This window comes from Rutilus rutilus (assembly GCF_951802725.1).
Source record: "Rutilus rutilus genome assembly, chromosome: 13".
Classification (NCBI taxonomy): domain Eukaryota; kingdom Metazoa; phylum Chordata; class Actinopteri; order Cypriniformes; family Leuciscidae; genus Rutilus; species Rutilus rutilus.
In genome coordinates, this window is record NC_140218.1 from 33,246,666 (window position 1) to 33,261,934 (window position 15,269).

Below are 15,269 nucleotides of genomic sequence, written 5' to 3' on the forward strand. Positions count from 1 at the left end.
CAGTCGAATTGTGGCTAGAACGGCTCCAGGTTCAAAGGTCAATACGGAATGGATTAATCTGCGTTATTTTTTTTAACGCGTTATTTTGTCTCAGATTAATTAATCGAAATTAACGCGTTAATGTCACGGCCCTAATATATATATATATATATTTGGTCCTGATTTCTGATTTCTAATTTGAACGATCTCATAGCTTTATTCATGCAATTGTAAATGCAGTGAAAATATATGAATGCCAGATCTGATGCCACTTCTGTGTCACCTATGCACTGCAAAGATGGATTTTCGTTTAATGATTTAATTTGACTGGTAACAGTGGTATTGTGTAATTATTCTAATACAATTTAGTCTTTTCTCTCTGTTTTGCATGCGTCATCATAATCATTATTGTTATTAATATTATATTTTATTATTTATTTAATTAATTTTTGGCTCTTGTCACAGTGTATTCTTAACCTGAATTAGCACTGTTCATAGAGGTAGCCTATACGGTAGGCAACACCAATAGGTATTTATATCATGTAACACAAAATAAACGTTTTTTTTCTTCTTCATGATGCAGGGCATAATCTTAGTTTCGTTTTTATTTTGTTACCATTAGATCTGTGGACATCACTGGGTTTTAATTTGAGGTATACAAACCTGACCATACCACATATTGAAACATAAATTCATATACCATAAATTGTCTGTCATTTTCTTCGTTTCTAAATCAATAAAGTGTATGTTAAATGAATAAATGTAGTGTAGTAATGAAACAAACTATACCATTCAAAAGTATGGGGTCAGTATAGTTTTTCAAAACAAATGAATACTTTCATTCAATTATATATTAGGCATGTAACGGTTCACAGAATTCACGGTTCGGTTCAGTACGATACAGTGAGTGGTGACAGACACGGTTCGGTACGTTTTCGATACAGCAAAAAGAAAGAAATGCCAGATAAATTCCCTTGATTTCTTTTTTTTGGGGGGGGATTTTTTTTGGGGATTAAAACTATAACATCATAAAGTATGATCTTTTTTTACTTTGAACAATGATGGAGCTATACTTGACCCATCTTCTGTGGTGTCTTCTTAGCAGCATATAAAACAAAAACCGCTCCTTATAAAAAAATGAAATGTAGGCTATTATTGTAGCAGCCTAGTTATAAACAAAGGTTTATTTTATTTTATTTTTATCTTAAGTTTGCAAAACTCCAGGTTAACATTTGAGGGCAGCAATTTTATTCATAATGTCGAAATAATTCCAAAGCAAAACGATAAAAAAAACAAACATTTGAGAGTGTTGAATGTCTTTTTTATTTTGTGTTGTGTTCGCGCCAGCGCGACTGCTATCTAAAATTTTGGTCGGCAGGACCGGGCCGAAAGCCAGTAACGGTTCAACACGAATATAAAATTCTAATTGAATTGTGTGATCAAAGCTGAATTTCCAGCATCTGTTAGGCTACTTGAGTCTTCAGTGTCACATGATCCTTCAGAAATCATTCTAATATGATACATGAATAATGGTCAAAAAGCATTGATTGTAATTGTCAATGTTGAAAACAGCAATTTAAATAAAAAAGAAATGTTTTTTTTTTTTTAAAAAGATCGTCGTGCCACGATGGGAGTATACCCGCCCAGATCAGCCGATCCATCTAGCGATCAATGGGGTGGCGACAGCCTGCTCGCCCTCAACAACAATTATATAAAGCGCGCGAGTTCTATTTATAGGGCAGACACGACCTGTGTTTCTCTTCGACGGTGACTGTATATTCAAGCTGCGATTTTTCACGTTGCGTATACTCGCGACGAGGTCGTGTTAAACACGACAAGAACACAAATTGTACGTTTATCCGTTAAAACAGTCTGTATTTCCCACAATGCTTCTGCTTTGCAGCTGCTATTGGCGTACGTCACGATTTCTAAGCGCTGCTATTGGCGTACGTAATGTTTACGCCACGATTATTAAGTATGTAAGGCGAACGGAACGGAACAGTTAAATTAACACTAAATTAACATTGTGAGTTACATTTTATAAACAATATTGTCAATATTGTTTGTTTTCCCTCTATTTTGCTGACGAGAATTTCAAAATAAAGCCATACCAGAGTCTCAATGCAACAGACAGCGGTTCGAACCGTCAATTTTGTGAACCGTTACAAGCCTAATCCTATATAATTATAAATTCAATTGTTATAATATTTTACAATTTTACTGTTTGTTGTTGTATTTTTCGAAACTTGAAACCTGTGTGTGTGTGCCTGTGTGTGTGTGTGTGTGTGTGTGTGTGTGTGTGTGTCAGTTGGATTTTAAAATGTTTTTGAAATAAGTCTCTTATGCTCACCCAGCCTGCATTTATTTGATTAAAATATAAACAACAGTAGCCTACTGTGATATATTATTACAATTTTAAATAAACAGTTTCTATTTGGACATATATTAAAAGTAGGCTATATATATATATATATATATATATATATATATATATATATATATATATATATATATTAGGGCCGGGACTCGATTAAAAAAATTAATCTAATTAATTAGAGGCTTTGTAATTAATTAATCGAAATTAATCGCATTTTAATTGCATATAAATTAGGGCTGTCAATCAATTAAAAATAATTGTTGAACATGTTAATGAAATAATGTTCAAATGTTCAAAGGGTGAGCATTGAAATAATTGTGCCTAGCAAATAATCAATACAATACAATTGAACATTATTAAATTATTGAACATTATTAAATTATACATTTGATATTAAACATTAAATTATAAACATTATTTAGACTTGCTTTACAGGTTTTTAACATTACTTCGAAAATGCTGAAATTTAAAGTTTGAGATGTTTTTCATCTGTTTTAGAAAGTATTTTTAGACTTTTGTTTTTTCAGAATAAAACTTGTTTTACAATCTTGAGCATGTGTTATATTTTTATTAAATGTGTTTAATTAAGCCATTGCTGCAAGTAATTTGACAGTTAACAATATTTTAGTGTACAGTTAATCACAAATTCAGTCAGCATTGTCATGACTCATTATCCCATGATGAAAGGTAATACGGTGAAACAACGTCACGATATCAACGTTGATTCAGTTTGCAAAACCGAAGCATAATTCATCATTGGTTCAACAACGTCGACATACAATCTTTATTCACCCATATTGAAAGAAGAGACGGTGAAACAACGTCACGAAATCAACAATGAAACAACGTCACGATTTCAACGTTGATTCGTTTCGCACAATCGAAACATAATCCAACATTGATTCAACCTTGGTCCCCTACGTTCACCGGTGAATCAACGTTGAAATGCCGGCTGTTTTTTATAAGTAAATGTTCCAATCAATGATCCAGGCAGCGCCAGCGCGTTCTCGTCTCCCTCCTTCATTTTACAGTCGAATTGTGGCTAGAACGGCTCCAGGTTCAAAGGTCAATACGGAATGGATTAATCTGCGTTATTTTTTTTAACGCGTTATTTTGTCTCAGATTAATTAATCGAAATTAACGCGTTAATGTCACGGCCCTAATATATATATATATATATATTTGGTCCTGATTTCTGATTTCTAATTTGAACGATCTCATAGCTTTATTCATGCAATTGTAAATGCAGTGAAAATATATGAATGCCAGATCTGATGCCACTTCTGTGTCACCTATGCACTGCAAAGATGGATTTTCGTTTAATGATTTAATTTGACTGGTAACAGTGGTATTGTGTAATTATTCTAATACAATTTAGTCTTTTCTCTCTGTTTTGCATGCGTCATCATAATCATTATTGTTATTAATATTATATTTTATTATTTATTTATTTAATTTTTGGCTCTTGTCACAGTGTATTCTTAACCTGAATTAGCACTGTTCATAGAGGTAGCCTATACGGTAGGCAACACCAATAGGTATTTATATCATGTAACACAAAATAAACGGTTTTTTTCTTCTTCATGATGCAGGGCATAATCTTAGTTTCGTTTTTATTTTGTTACCATTAGATCTGTGGACATCACTGGGTTTTAATTTGAGGTATACAAACCTGACCATACCACATATTGAAACATAAATTCATATACCATAAATTGTCTGTCATTTTCTTCGTTTCTAAATCAATAAAGTGTATGTTAAATGAATAAATGTAGTGTAGTAATGAAACAAACTATACCATTCAAAAGTATGGGGTCAGTATAGTTTTTCAAAACAAATGAATACTTTCATTCAATTATATATTAGGCATGTAACGGTTCACAGAATTCACGGTTCGGTTCAATACGATACAGTGAGTGGTGACAGACACGGTTCGGTACGTTTTCGATACAGCAAAAAGAAAGAAATGCCAGATAAATTCCCTTGATTTCTTTTTTTTTGGGGGGGGGGGGGGGGATTTTTTTTGGGGATTAAAACTATAACATCATAAAGTATGATCTTTTTTTACTTTGAACAATGATGGAGCTATACTTGACCCATCTTCTGGGGTGTCTTCTTAGCAGCATATAAAACAAAAACCGCTCCTTATAAAAAAATGAAATGTAGGCTATTATTGTAGCAGCCTAGTTATAAACAAAGGTTTATTTTATTTTATTTTTATCTTAAGTTTGCAAAACTCCAGGTTAACATTTGAGGGCAGCAATTTTATTCATAATGTCGAAATAATTCCAAAGCAAAACGATAAAAAAACAAAAACATTTGAGAGTGTTGAATGTCTTTTTTATTTTGTGTTGTGTTCGCGCCAGCGCGACTGCTATCTAAAATTTTGGTCGGCAGGACCGGGCCGAAAGCCAAACACGCGACGTCAGATAGACGTTCAGATCATGTCTGTATAACGTCTGTCAGTTCAGAACCACTTTTGTACGTCCTGTGGACATGCAAAACAGGTTAAAAATTTTAACGTCTGACTAGGACCCCCTATGGATGTCTATGGACGTGCAAAACAGGTTCAAAATCTGAACGTCTGACTAGGGACTCTTTTTGACGTCTGTGGACGTGCAAAACAGGTTCGAAATCTGAACGTCTGACTAGGACCCCCTATGGACGTCTGTGGACGTGCAAAACAGGTTCAAAATCTGAACGTCTGACTAGGGACTATTTTTGACGTCTGTGGACGTGCAAAACAGGTTAAAAATCTGAACGTCTAACTAGGACCCCCTATGGACGTCTGTGGACGTGCAAAACTGGTTAAATGTCTGAACGTCTGAATAGGGACTTTTTTTTACGTCTGTGGACGTGCAAAACTGGTTCAAAATCTGAGCGTCTGACTAGGACCCCCTATGGACATCTGTGGACGTCCAAAACTGGTTCAATATCTGAACGTCTGAATAGGGACTTTTTTTGACGTCTGTGGACGTGCAAAACTGGTTCAAAATCTGAACGTCTGACTAGGACCCCCTATGGACGTCTGTGGACGTGCAAAACTTGTTCAATATCTGAACGTCTGACTAGGACCCCCTATGGACGTCTGTGGACGTGCAAAACTGGTTCAAAATCTGAACGTCTGACTAGGGACTCTTTTGGACGTCTGTGGACGTGCAAAACAGGTTCAAAATCTGAACGTCTAACTAGGACCCCCTATGGACGTCTGTGGACGTGCAAAACTGGTTAAAAATCTGAACGTCTGCCAAGGGACTCTTTTTGACGTCTGTGGACGTGCAAAACTTGTTCAATATCTGAACGTCTGACTAGGACCCCCTATGGACGTCTGTGGACGTGCAAAACTGGTTAAATATCTGAACGTCTGAATAGGGACTTTTTTCGACGTCTTTGGACGTGCAAAACAGGTTCGAAATTTAAACGTCTGACTGGGGACTCTTTTTGACGTCTGTGGACGTGCAAAACTGGTTCAAAATCTGAACGTCTGACTGGGGACTCTTTTTGACGTCTGTGGACGTGCAAAACTGGTTCAAAATCTGAACGTCTGACTAGGGACTCTTTTGGACGTCTGTGGACGTGCAAAACAGGTTCAATATTTAAACGTCTGACTAGGGACTCTTTTTTACGTCTGTGGACGTGCAAAACAGGTTCAATATTTAAACGTCTGACTAGGGACTCTTTTTTACGTCTATGGACGTGCAAAATTGGTTTAATATCTGAACGTCTGACTAGGGACTCTTTTTGACGTCTGTGGACGTGCAAAACAGGTTCAAAATCTGAACGTCTGACTAGGGACTCTTTTTTACGTCTATGGACGTGCAAAATTGGTTTAATATCTGAACGTCTGACTAGGGACTCTTTTTGACGTCTGTGGACGTGCAAAACAGGTTCAAAATCTGAACGTCTGACTAGGGACTCTTTTTGACGTCTGTGGACGTGCAAAACTGGTTTAATATCTGAACGTCTGACTAGGGACTCTTTTTGACGTCTGTGGACGTGCAAAACTGGTTCAAAATCTGAACGTCTGACTAGGGACTCTTTTTTACGTCTATGGACGTGCAAAACTGGTTTAATATCTGAACGTCTGACTAGGGACTCTTTTTTACGTCTATGGACGTGCAAAACTGGTTTAATATCTGAACGTCTGACTAGGGACTCTTTTTGACGTCTGTGGACGTGCAAAACTGGTTTAATATCTGAACGTCTGACTAGGGACTCTTTTTGACGTCTGTGGACGTGCAAAACTGGTTCAAAATCTGAACATCTGACTAGGGACTCTTTTGGACGTCTGTGGACGTGCAAAACAGATTCAATATCTGAACGTCTGACTAGGGACTTTTTTGGACGTCTATGGACGTGCAAAACTGGTTTAATATCTGAACGTCTGACTAGGGACTCTTTTGGATGTCTGTGGACATGCAAAACTGGTTCAAAATCTGAACATCTGACTAGGGAACCCTTTGGACATCTGTGGAAGTGCAAATTTGGTTTAATATCGAACATCTGAATAGGGACCCTTACTGTGGATATGTATGGATGTGCAAGAAAGCCAGGACTCCTTTTGGACAGAAGACTATTTCAGTATCTGAACCAATCTGAAATGTGTCATTGTGAAATGCAAAAAGTTTTTTGACAAATAGTCATACGAAATACTGGTAAATAAAAAAATTAAAATAATCACATTATTATGAAAATGGCAAATGATATTGCATAATAAGTTGATATTATGCAATCATTCTAAAATGAATCAATTATTTATTTGATATATGGATTAAGTAATAGAAACTGTGAAATTTTGGATGTGAATGTGTGCTCAAACTTGCACAGTGCATGCACATTTCCAGCATTAAAAGCAATTCAGTAGAATTACAACCCACTATCAAGTGGTGCAGAGCACGCTTCATGATTCTCTGGATCTTCCAAATAGGGTTGAGCCCACAAAGGGCCTAAAATGTTACAGATTTATATAAAAAATGTTGGAGTGGGATCATATGTGTATTTTTGTTTTTGTAAAGACTCCTAATTCAATGTTGATTTAGCACATATATCTCATCACAAAATGTCCTGATGTCATTGGAGGACACAGAATCCTGTACTGATGAACAAATATAGCAAATACGTATGTGTGAGATTAGGGTTAGGGTTAGGGTTAGGGTTACCCTAACCCTAGCACAAAATATTTCAATATACAGCAAAGAAGGAAAATCAGAAGCTAAATCGATAATAAAGAAAGAAGTTATGAGAATGTGGCAGGAACAATAGAGGAAACAAGGGAGGGGAACTATGTTTATAAACCCTTAAGTTGGGGTACGAAGGGGGAAATTATTGCAAGGTTACAGTTAGGGCACACTAGACCAAACAAAACTCTGCATCTAATAGGGAAGCATGATACTGGTTTATGTAATAATTGCAATGTACCTGATCAGCAGAGTATTGTTATGATGTGTAATAAATATGATAGCATAGTGAAGAGGAAAATTTAGGGCATGGGAGGGATTTTAAAAGAAATATTAAATAAATCATCAGGCCATAAAATAATGTAATATTTATTTTTAGTTTCTAAGAGCTACCAAGCTGGATAAAATCATTTGTTTTATTTATTTATTTCGTATAATGACATAGCATGTAAGCCAGAGATCATTTATAACCTGAGGGTGGCGGTAATGCACTAAAACAGTTTGCGACCGCCGTTAAAAAATCAAAGAAGAAGAATCGCACGTCACACTGCAAAGTCACCAGGAAAAGTATCCTGCCGATGAAAGAGGCTGCTGACACGTGGAGAGAGACACTGCCTTAATTGGACTAAAACCCTAAAACAGGTAAGTAAACATTAAAAAAAAATTAATTTAATATGTTATTCAGTTGAGAGATGATATCAGATGAATTGGAAGTCACACATGCCCCCTAATACCTTGAAAAACTTCTTAAAACTGCGGCAATTTGCGCGGGCACATTAACCGAAAAGTCGACAAATGCGCCCGCGCGTTCTGCTGTTTTTTTTTTGTTTGTTTTTTTTTCACATAGCAGCAAAATAGACTTAAAATACTCCGTCATTTATGGTCATACAGACTTGAAATATGGAAAAATAAACTGTAAAATGTCTTTTTTATGTGTCCACTTACAATCGAAACAAAACATTATGCTTTTGTGTGCTTTCTGCCTCTCCTTCTACATGAACTTTTTTTCTGGAGCAGGTCTCTAAACGTAAGCAAAACTCAGCAAATACACACTGTCAAGAGTAATCTTTATAATAATTTAAGTGTTTACTTTTTAATTATCTAATTCAAAACGAAAGAGAATATTCTGTTTATGTAATCTATATAAAAAGAGAGACGTTAGTCGTTCTCATGGCAACTCATTATCTGCTAATCACCCGCTGAAAGCGCGCGCTATTCAAACGTAAATATCTTTGTTCTAATATGAATCGCGTTTGTATGCGTGAATGAACGGCTCAGATGCTCGTTTACTACAATTACAACATGCTATTTTTACATGAACGTAACGCTATTATAGTTGAGCTTTTCCTTAACTATATTGCAATACTGAGATGAGTAAAAATCTGCTGAAATATGTTCATGAAATATGTTGTTTAAATAAAATGCAATGTTTTAAACGTATGCTATTACACTGCAAATTAAAATGTATACGCCCTATATTAATGTATCATAAAATATATATGCTTGAGACGAAATATGAATGTTTTTAGACAATACTAATGAATCCTTAACTTTGAAATACGTATGATAAAATTTATGCTTTTTACAAAGGAAAAATTACACTTGGAATAGTTAAAATTGTAATTGTTGTTGACTTTCATATTATTGTGTTTCATTAGTCACAATTTTGGGGAGAGGATAAATATTCCAAACCTGTCTGAAAATACAATATGATGATTAACTGCACAATTACTAGAAATGTTTACATTGGATATTATAAAATTTGCTTGCATAAAAATTTGTTTAACTTTAAACCAATTCTGTAGAATGGCCCATATATCCTATTTGAACAGGATTTGTTTCCAGGTATGACTGTGGGCTTTTGACTTTCATTTATATTAGTATTATTTTGTTAACTATATGCTAAATAAATTAAAAGCAATATACTGTGTCTGTGTGTGTGTATACATTTCTTGTCAGCAGTCTTCTTAGGTGTGTCTTCTTAGCTACAATTAAGTTTTAAGAGTTTTTATCCAGTCATCAATGGCTTATTGATCATTATAGGTATTATCAATAATTAAGTTGTTGTTGCTAGTTTGAGTCGAGAAATACACATTTCAGCATTATCATCAATAATCTGTGTGTGCATTTTCCTTGAGAACCAAGCAAGTTGACTCATGAAACCATTTGTTTATTATATCGTGATTGCATATCTCAATCACAATATTGACCTCAATAATTCCAATGACAATGACATTTTCCCCAAATCGTGCAGCCCTTGCCAGAAGTATATAGCCTAGATATCTTTACACTGTCCGCTCAGTACAACAGAGGCAGGAGCTCTGCACTGGGGTTGCTCGAGTTATATGGGCACACAACTTGCTACAAGAGCTATATCCACTATTACGAACAATAAAGTAATATTTGACAAATTTTGTCTTTCAGATTCTGAAAATGTTCAAAGGCCAATCTCAAGATACTCTGGGAGGTCTTTCTCAGAGCAAATGGTCACTTCTAGAGGTTTGTTTAATCGATTCCAGAAAACAACAGTGTCCCATGCCCCCATTTCTTTAATTCACTCTTGGCACTCTCACCCATGCTACAGTTCCTGTAGATTACCACACACATGTAATTTCTAAATGGTGAATTTGTTTCTTCAGGCTCTTTACCAACCGGCTGATGGCAAAATTCAATATGAAGGGGAAGGTGAAGAAGCAGAAACTGCCTCTGGAGACGACTAAAACTTTTGAAAGGTAAAGGTACACAAATTATGTTAGTATTATTATAATAAAATGATACCCAATTGTACTTTTTAAACTGGTAACCTACTGAACAAACTTTTAAAAAAATTGCAAATTGAAAAGCACATGCTACATGCATAAAGTTTAAAAACACAATGAACTAATTTCTTTTTTTTTTACTTTTTTTTTTACATTGTTCTATTTTAATAAATTAAAAGCACTCAGATAGACAAAAGTGAGGGTAAGCATTAAGACAATTCATCAAGACAAAGTTAATCATTCAAGGGCTGTGAGTATTTTCTCTTTGCCTTTTGTTTGATTCACATTAATGATGCCATCATCAGAAGGTTTATTAGACTGAATGCAGATCAAATAATACCAATCTCCCCTTTTCTCCAAACTATTTACACCAATTTAAGATATGAACTGTTTAAGTGAATACTCTCCAATCCGGTCATTTTGACATATTTTGTTGTGTATTTGATGGTTAAATGCGCACACAAAGCCTAAAATATAATTTCCTTGTCTAGTTGCGGTCGGTTTCGGTGCGCACACACATAAGCCACCTTGAAGTTGGAAACAGCGTCCCTTGCTCGAAATTATTGTCCATTATTACATGGCTTGGTTGAACTCTAATGTAGAAAGCGGTGTGTTATTTCTTGATAACACATCTGCTAAGTATAACACACCGTTGCCATGAAAAACAGGTTTGCTATAGACGCAGGATTCTAACCGTAGAGACGTAACGGAGTATTTTCTTTAGCAGAAGCAATACAATCCTTTTTAAATGAATAAACTCCTTTTTAAATCAATTTTTTATGTCAAATTATTAATTTATTTGGTGGGTAGCCATGTAATAAGCGGGATAATGTAGAGCGAGGCGGTTGTTATAGCGAATACAACCACTTCAGGCAGATTCAAGACCCCTCCGCATCAGCCTGCGGGGTTGTATTCGCTATAACATCCGCCTTGCTTTACATTATCCCTTACTTAAATAGCTCTTTTTTATTATCAAACAAGTAACCGCAATGCAACAGTAGAGACTGCATTTTACAACAACTCTCTTCTGCATTGCAAATATCAAAAATGCATCATAGACAGATGATTTAATATTATCTCGTATAGAAACGGCTGGCAAAGATGGAATTTGCAAGATAACATCTATATTTCATTAATAAATAGTAAGTGCATTTTCTCAATTTCTCCAGTACTGACAGCAGAACTGATAACGCTGGAGCTGGATACTTCACTGGATTACCTCTTTCTAAACTCATCTCAGGGATTAAAGTTCTCCGTCGCTACGACGGATTTCCGTTAATTGCAGCAAGTCTATGACGGATTTCCGTCATTGCGGGTTCCAGTCTGTCCTTAAAGTCTTAAATTCACTTTTCATAATTTTAAGGCCGTAAATAGGCTTTCATTTCTCAAATAGTGTAATAAATATCTTAATTTTAGTTTGAATAGGTCTTAAATTAAGGAAAGACGAGGTGTATTCACCCTGCTGAGGGGGATGTGATCAAAGCCTGGAGTGGAGCAAAAGCACGTTCCTCTCTCCACTCTAAGCACTCTGTAATCACTTCGCTCATAGTCCACTCCGGGTTTTCAATTACCGCTCACGGAAAGTGCATGTCAGGCTACAGCTGAGCGCTGAGGTAGAACTATATTTCAGTGACACACTTATAATGCAGGTAGGGCTGGGCGATATCGATATAAAAAAATATATCGATATATTTTTTAAATGCGATATGGAATTAGACCATATCACATCGATATAGTTCAAATTTGCGCTGTGATCCTTGCTCCCCGCGCCTCCGCTCCTCCTTTTCCACACTGCGTGCGTGTTTAGAGCATGTTATGTTATGAGAGGCGAATCATGACTACTTCAGAAAACCCAGCACAATAGGAACTACCAGGCAGGCAGTGACATAAGTGTACGCTGAAATAAAGTTTTTCACCTCAGAAAAACGGACTTTCTTGTCCTGTCAGCCGTTATCCTGTTCTCGTAGCGCACACTCAATTGCACGCGCAAATTCAGCGGCGCGCGCTGTATTGCTTCACTGATCAAGTGCAAAAGAAACTACGAGCATGCAACGCCGTTACGTTGTAAATTACACGAAATAAAAGTAATGCAGGTATGATTCTCATTCTATTCACCAGTTTCCATGTTTCATTAACAGTTATTGTTAATATTGTGTATTCACCATGGTAACTGTCGTTTCCATATAACCCCAAAATGCCACTATTTTTCTTTGTGTTATTTTTTATATTTTTAAATGACTGTAGTGGCTCATACCAACATTGTATTAACAAAAACTAGTTTGGGACTGCTATTTAATAGCTTTAGCCTAGGCCTAATGTTTACAGTGCTATGCATAAGTTTAGACACCCATACTAAAGTTGGCTAAAAAGAGGAATAAAAAATCATCTTTTGGAAACTGAACTTAATGCCTTAATTTGAAAAATTAGGAAAAATCCAACCTTAAAGGACACCAATTTTCTTTGTGAATAAATAATGTATCGTAAATAAATAAATGTTCTTCCTTAAAATACAGGGTGCATAAGTTTGGACACCCCTATGTTAAATTCCCATAGAGGCAGGCAGATTTTTATTTTTAAAGGCCAGTTACTTCATGGATCCAGGATACTATGCATCCTGATAAAGTTCCCTTGGCCTTTGGAATTAAAATAGCCCCACATCATCACATAGCCTTCACCATACCTAGAGATTGGCATGGTTGTATTTCAGTTAGCCTAATAGCTAGTTTGATTTGCATTGAGAGATGATCTTATGGAAAGTATCTCTAGGTATGGTGAATGCTATGTGATGATGTGGGGCTATTTTAATTCCAAAGGCCAAGGGAACTTTATCAGGATTCATAGTATCCTAAAAAAAAAAAAAAAAAAAAAAAAAAATCTGCCTGCCTCTATGGGAATTTAACATAGGGGTGTCCAAACTTATGCACCCTGTATTTTAAGGAAGAACATTTATTTATTTACGATACATTATTCATTCACAAAGAAAATTGGTGTCCTTAAAGGTTGGATTTTTCCTAATTTTTTAAATTAAGGCATTAAAGGTATAGCGGAGGATCTTTTTACTTCCGGGTGGATACCCTATACTATTGGTCCTCCTAATTGTCAATCATTCTGGTGAATCAATCAAACTTTTCAAAAAGTGGAGAGGGCGGGACTTATCTAAAATTCGGAAAGATCCTCCGCTATACCTTTAAGTTCAATTTCCAAAAGATGATTTTTTATTCCTCATTTTAGTCAACTTTAGCATGGGTGTCTAAACTTATGCATAGCACTGTATTTATTAGTACTAGTCTTTACTATTAGTCATATTCTTACAATTTATGTTAAGTAAAGGGGAAAAGTAACTTACTTGTGTGTTAACAAATTTTGTGTAAACGTGTTATAATTTGCATATATATATATATATATATATATATATATATATATATATATATATATATATATATATATATATATATATATATGCAAATTATTAATTATATTAGTATGTTCCATGCCTGGTTTTCATAGATTAAAATATAGCTTTTAAAATACGCCTACTGGCAATATAAAAGCGGTTTAAAACGTCTCCCCTTAAAACGCTACTGGTCTCGACTATTTAAAAAGTTAAAGGAATATGACTTGGCCTAAAAAATAAATTTCAGTCAGAAGAATTTTTTTCACTTTAATCCCTGTCATCTACAAGTAATCTAGTATTTGCTAAAATGGAAGTTATAGTATCCAAAAGCATTACATTTGGGCTGTGCTTGAGAAATTTTATTATATGCAGTCTCTCTCAATTCATGATTGCTATCTTAAATATCTTGTCACCCAAGGCCACTGTCTATTGCAGTCTTACACCTTCCTAACATACAGCGACGCGAGTTTACAGAACCCATTTTCAGTCATTTGTTTGCTGCCATATACCACACCAGTCACCATTGGTCACTGTAGTATTGCCACTTCAAGGATTAGTTCACCTCAAAATGAAAATTTCCTGATAATTTACTCACCCCAATGCCATCCAAGATATTCATGTCTTTCTTTCTTCAGAGGAAAAGAAATTAAGTTTTTGAGGAAAACATTCCAGGATTTTTCTCCACACAATGGACTTCAACGGTAACCAAATTGTTGAAGTCCAAATCAATGCAGTTTCATGCTGGACGTAGGCAGAAGTACCGCCCCGTTGTTTACAAAGTGAACTTGCGAAGACTAATACAAACCATTTTAAATAAACTGACAAAAATCCATAAATATGTCATTCAACATACAATAAATTTGAACAATCCTCCTCCACGCTTGTAAACAATGAGCCGGTATAAAAATATTGTATGTTAACTTGCAATGTTACTTATGGATTTTTTGTTTTTGTTCAACTCTTGCAGCTGCAGTCATAAAATGGGATAAAGAAGCTACAGAGGCTACAATCAAGCATCATGCAGCAGAACATCTTAAACGTGCCGTGGAGGGCATACAGGGGTGGAAATAATGAGGAATTTTACATGAGTACTGTAAGGCGCGTGTGTTTATTTCTAGTTTAGGGGACTTTATGTCTCTCTCCCCCTTTCCAACCACCCACCCCCAATCTTGGTCTGGAGTAATTTGTTTTTTGTTCACTTGGCAGTTCAGTGTAACCATTAGAGTTGTTTTATTTATCAGCCTGTTCATAATTTGCTGAAAACCTCATTAAAGATGGAAAAAAATTGTCATTTCAAACTATTTTTGCTTTTTTTTTAATCAATAATCAGATGTCACTTATTTCCAATTGCAAAAATATAAGGCTACTAAAAAGTATTTGCATGTTTTAGACAGGTGCATCAAAGGGATAGGTATTAATTTATTATTTACAATTTTAAAGCAGTAGTTCTGCACACTGCTTTTACTATGACTAGAATGAGTTTTATTGAATACCATGTTGTCATCCAACCTTGGAACAAAAGCCTGTTTGATGACCAAAACATGGTTTAATAAAGCTAATAGTAAAGCTAATTTCGTTTGTGC

General features: G+C 35.3%; 1 long non-coding RNA gene across 1 annotated transcript; it reads left to right on the forward strand.

The window, feature by feature from the left end:
* The first annotated feature begins 8,040 nt into the window (after positions 1–8,040).
* LOC311302882 lies at positions 8,041–14,977 on the forward strand. Its single transcript, XR_014629677.1, has 4 exons — positions 8,041–8,175; positions 9,958–10,032; positions 10,173–10,265; positions 14,654–14,977. It is a non-coding gene; the product is annotated as an uncharacterized lncRNA (long non-coding RNA).
* Positions 14,978–15,269: the final 292 nt, after the last annotated feature.